We start from the raw sequence: 5,872 nt of genomic DNA on the forward strand, positions 1-5,872 counted from the left end.
AGTTCCCAATGACTAAAATTTTAACCATATGAGCAACTAAATAAACATAATATTGGATTATAACCCAAAGGATAAAATAATGATTCTTGAGTCCATCCCGATATATATAAATGGAAGAATTAATTTTTAAAAAGAGTAAAAAATTTTCAAATAATTTTTATCAAAAAGGAATAATAAATATTTATATATTTGAGTTAATACAACTCTTTAAGAAAAACACAGAATTCATAGATGAGTGGGGAAAGAACATAAGCAGACATTTCCTCAAAAAAGGAAATGCTACTGTTTAAAAAACATGGAAAAAATACTCAATATCAAAGCCAAACAAATTAAAACAAACAAAACATCCGTTCCTTTAAACATAACTCGCCTTTTCGAATGATAATAGGCATATTAACAAAATGAACATTATCAAAGGAAAATTTTCTTACATTGGAACCATGTTTTTAAGAGTATAATATGGATCCAGCTCCCGGATCTGGAATCCGGCCACAGCCTCCAGAGCCGCGCCCTCTGCTCCCCTCCGCCTGCCGACCATGGACCCCCGCAAAGTGAGCGAGCTGCGGGCCTTCGTGAAAGCAGGACCGGGGCGTTCTGCACACGGAGGAGATACGTTCCTGAGGGAGTGGGTGGCGAGCCTGGGTGATAAATACCACCTGCTACTCATAGAGCCAAATCCAAAGAAAAAACAGATAATATGAGGATGGAGGGAAACATTAAGGCAGAGGAACCATCAAGTGAGGGAAGTGGCCTAGAGATTAACAATGCAGGTGTGATTGAACCAGACACAGATGCCCCTCAAGAAATGGGGGATGAAGCTGTAGAGGTAACTGAAGAGATGATGGATCAGGCAAATGACAAGAAAGTGGCTGCCATTGATGCCCTAAATGATGGTGAACTACAGAAAGCTACTGATCTATTCACTGATGCCAAAAACAGAATCCTCCCCTAGCCATGCTTTATGCCAAGAGAGCCAGTGTCTGTGTCAAATTACAGAAACCAACTGCTGCCATGCGAGACTGAGACCGAGCCATTGAAATTAATCCCGATTCAGCTCAGCCTTTCAAGTGGAGAGGGAAAGCACACTACTTTGGGGCCATTGGGAAGAAGCAGCGCATGACCTTGCCCTTGCTTGTAAACTGGACTATGATGAAGACGCTGGTGGAATGCTGAAAGAAGTTCAGCCAAGGGCCCAGAAACCTGCAGAACACCGGAGAAAGTATGAGTGAAACCGTGAAGAGCAAGAGCTCAAAGATAGAAGGAGTTAAGAAAGCCCAGGAGGAACATGAAGCTAGGCGACAATCAGGGGCTCACCATGGCTCCTTTCCAGGGGGGTATGCCTGGTAACTTTCTTGGAAGAATGCCTGGAATGGGAGTGGGGATGGCTGGAATGGCAGGAATGCCTGGGTTCAATGAGAGTCTTAGGGATCCAGAGGCTCTTGCTGCCATGCAGCAGCCATAAGTTCTGGTGGCATTCAGGATGTGGCCATGAACCCTGCCAATATGTCAAAATACCAGAGTAACCCTAAGATTATGAATATCATCAGTAAATGGTCAGCCAAATTTGAAGGTCAAACATAATGCTGTTTGACAAATAAAGCCCTTGTCGAAGAAAAAAGAGAGAGTTATATGTAAATGTGAATCAAATGCCTTAAAATGGTCACATCCTTTGACACAGTATTTGTACATTAGAATGTAGATATATATTTTTAATATAGGATATAGTCCTTTTGTCTGCAGCAACTCTTCTTAGTCGACATCAGACACCTCTCTCTCTCTCTCTCTCTCTCCCTTCCTTCCTCCCTCCCTCCCTCCCTCTCTCCCTCAGCGTCTGAGCCACATAGTGCCTTGCCTCTGCCCAGTTTGAGCAAGCGTTACAGAATCCTTTAGCTCTGACAAGTGCCCAAAGAGCACCCCATTCTGCCAGCCAGGCTCCTGCCCAAAGGCAATCAACTTTACACATTCCATGGGCAGGGAAGACAGCTGCATTGTTTCATGGTCTCCACTGATGCCATAGCCCCTCTGCATGGTCCCTCCTGCCTCACTTTTCCATACAAGGAATGGCTTCTCCTTCTCATGCCTCTTGGTCAGGAGTCTTGCTTCCTGCTTCCCAAATGACTCCCAGACCAAAGACCCAACTCATTGACTCTCATAGGCACTCTTGGGTTTCCAAGACTGTAACTGCGTATGGGAGTAGAAAGCCCACTCTCTCCTGCAGAGCTGTTGGTGGTTTCAAACTGCTGACGATGCTGATAGCAGCCCAGCATATAACCACGATATCACCAGGGCTCGTTACACCCAGAGGAAGAACATGATTAATCCCATCCCTAGGGTCCTCTACACTTTATTTGCTTGCTCCCACGCAGGCATTGGGACGGAGTTACCAAGACTGTGGCTAGAAAAACTACCGTACAGGTAGATTCACTTCACTGCAGAATGTCTGGGGGGTATGGGAGCATTTGTTCTTGTGTAAAGTGACTAGCAAATCCATTCACACAGCCATGATGCTCATAGTTGGAAAAGAACAGGGTCTTGAAGAGAGTTGAGGAGGGTTAGTAACATGGAGCTGGACATTTTTCTCTTGCACAATAGAGAAATCCAGAGGGATTGTTAATATTTTCTCATCCTGTGACTTCCTCTTCATTTACTAGCTGAAATGCCGTGTCAGTTACGTGGCTACTCTGTGATACAGCTTCTACAAAAACAGGTCTGACCTTCCCCTCATTTGTCAGTTTTCAACATAATTTCCTAGCATCCTTTTAAACGCACTTTAAAAAGTTTAATATTAATATGAACACTTTATTATTCATGTGATGTGTTTCAACAACTTGCAGTTATTATTCTTATTGATGCTCAAATTAGCCCTTCTGAAACCAGTGGGCTCTGCTTTATCCCACTACTCTTTAATAGCTTCCTTGCTTTCTGATATGACAATTTTCAAACTCATCTTATATATTTCCTATCGCAGAACTGAAACCAACTATTTTCTTGCCTGGAGATCAGTTTCTTTTCGGGGGATGGCATTTAGAGACAACAATATAGGTGCTAGCAAACTTGTTCCCAGGATATTGAGAGGATACTGTGTCCACAGTTTTACTGGGTAGATCTAGAAAGTATAGGAGCCTTGGTGGTGTAGTGGTTACAAGTTGGGCTGCTAACTGCAAGGTCAGCAGTTCAAAACCACAGCTGCTCCCGGGGGAGAAAGACAAAGTTTCTACTCCCATAAAGAATTACAGTCTTGGAAACACATAGAGCCACTTCTATCCTGTCCTACTGTGTCACCCTGCATTGGAATTGACTCAATGTCAGCAAGTCCGGCCTGAGTCTAGAGTATACATATTTTTTATCTTCTTTTAAAAATTTAAATAAATATACATATTTTAAACAAATATAGTGTGATATAAAATTGATACTTCCAAGTTAGTCTCATTCAGGAATAGAAAATTTTACTCACCTGCATCAATGTTACCTCTGTGTACTTTGAAAATACCAGTCTTGGCTCCCAAAAGCCAACATAATTGCCCATTGAACCTATCACACAAAGATTGTGTTAAAGGTTCACTTGCTATCCTACTCACAATGTACAAACACTAGATTCTAAAGACATGTCATATTTCCTCTCCAGTTTGTCAAGCCATTAATTCAGTGCAAAGACTGACTCGTTGGTTTCATTTTCTGATCTTTGTATCTTGATGTTATAATGAATAATTAAAATTTGCCAGATGACTCTCCATCTGTCCATTTCCACTATTGTTTCACAGTTTCCGTCACCTTTTCATTTACGAGTCCTGGTGATGTTATGAGTTAAGGCCTGGGTTACTAACTGCAAGGACAATGGCTCAACCCACCGGCCGCGCTGCGGGAGAAAGATCAGGCGATTTGCTCCTTCCTCTACAGATGCACGATCTCAGAAACCCCGGGGAGCTGGGCTGCGCTGTCCTATCGGGTCGGTAGGAGTCAGAATCAACAATGGCAGTGAGTTCAGTGGTTCCGTCTTTTCTTTTCTGCTTTAATCTATGACGCTTTGAAAGTTTCTCTTCATCTCAGAGATTACATTTCAACAGCGGCAGTTCGGTTCTGGCGGATAATTTGGCTCTACTCTTATGAACTGAAGTTCCTTACATTCTATTCCTCAGAGTAACTACCTTCCATTTCACACTGTCCTTTATGCCAAACAATTTTCTCTTTATTACTGGTATTTATACTTCATAGAGGCTACTCGTTCTTCCATCATTTTAGGGGGAACATTATACAGATATTATCTATGTATTCTTTTTTGTCATGAATAATTTTAGAGGTGTACTTTCCCTTTGGCTCACCAGGCTATCAGGAGTTTTTCTCTCTGCTATAGAATACTTCATATGCTGGGTTCCTATGCCTTTCTTTGCCTGTTTCCCTTTACTCGTGCTTGACTGACTTGAGATCTGTCCAGACCCAGTGCTGCTAACAGACACGGAAGTTGTGTGTCTTTAATCATCTCGTCCTTGGGCTTTGAGGGCATTAGATTCCTTTCCTCAGACCTGGTCTTAGAACAATAACAATGAGAATGTCCCAATTCCAATTTGTAGTGGATAGCAGTCATTTTATGCAGTGTGGCTCTGCTGGACTTACATTAAAAGAGTCCCCTTTGCCTTCGGACTCCCCATGTTTGATAATAAAATGCATGTCCTAGGGTGCAAGAAATTAATGCATAAATTCCTCTCTGTTGGTGTTGTGTGCTTAGAGTTACAGTATAAAATTGATATAAAAGAGGTTATTTACTGGCTTGCCTGAGAGTATGAATGAGAATAGGAAGTGGATTGATGAAACAATGGTATGAGAGCTTTACGGCTTCAGATACTATTTTTGGTGCAGCGTGGACCTTATTTGTCTCTCTGGGACACCCTGTCGATACTAATCTCAAGGAAGACCAAGAATGTGGGTCAAACCCTTCTCCAGCAAAGGAGTCAGAAGCACGTTAGAAGAGCTTCGCAATTTAATGCAATCCATTTTGCAATTAGAAACTCCCCACCTCTTATCTTTCGTTTCCACTGCTGTGGCGAATCTTGCTGCTCTTCAGGGTATTTAAACAGAAAATCGGGAAAAGACATTGCTACTACGTCGTGTCAGCATTGCCAGTGATCATTTGCAATAGATTTATTTGTTTTCATGCTTTTGTAGTCCCTCCTAAACACAATCACTAAATACAAACTTTCCATGTATTTTTCTTTCTAAGTTTAAGATATAACACCCAGAATTAAGGGCGCGTAGATCATCCATGGGGAGGCACTGGTGTTTCTGTGGTACATTTTTGTCTGCCACTTAGGATACCTCGTTCCAATTCCCAGCCAAGGTCCCTGTGTGCAGCCACCATCAGTCCGTCAATAGGAGTAATGGGCCAGCTGCTTTCAGAGGGGCTTCCAGAGTAAGAGAGAGCTGTCTGGTGACCTGCACTGTGGCTCACAACTGTCTGGTCTGGACAAAGGACAACTGTGCATGGAGTTGCCACGACTCAGAGGCCAACTCAACAGTTGTTATGGATTAAATTATGTCTCAAAATTATGTATTATAAATCCAAACCTCTATATCTATGGTTATTAATCCCTTTTGGAAATAAGTTTCTTTATTACATTAATGAGACAATATTAGTATAGGGTGTGTCTTAAATCAATTTTTTGAGATATTAGGGAAAAAAACAGAATAAGCAAGGAAAAACAGACAAGCAAGCAGAGATGAAGAAAGACAGATGCCGATTCATTTAAAGATCACCAAAGGAAAGAAACTGAGAAGAGACAGGAACAGCCTTCCTCCAGAAAATGGAAGTCTTCCTCTCGGTGTAGAAGAGTATTTCCCAAAGTGTTTAATACCACCCCCTGCAGGAGGTGGTGCTGAA

General features: G+C 42.1%; 1 pseudogene; it reads left to right on the forward strand.

Moving 5' to 3' along the window:
• The first annotated feature begins 536 nt into the window (after positions 1 to 536).
• Positions 537 to 1,581, forward strand: LOC142447027 (hsc70-interacting protein-like; annotated as a pseudogene).
• Positions 1,582 to 5,872: the final 4,291 nt, after the last annotated feature.

Source organism: Tenrec ecaudatus, chromosome 4 (assembly GCF_050624435.1).
Source record: "Tenrec ecaudatus isolate mTenEca1 chromosome 4, mTenEca1.hap1, whole genome shotgun sequence".
Taxonomy (NCBI): Eukaryota; Metazoa; Chordata; class Mammalia; order Afrosoricida; family Tenrecidae; genus Tenrec; species Tenrec ecaudatus.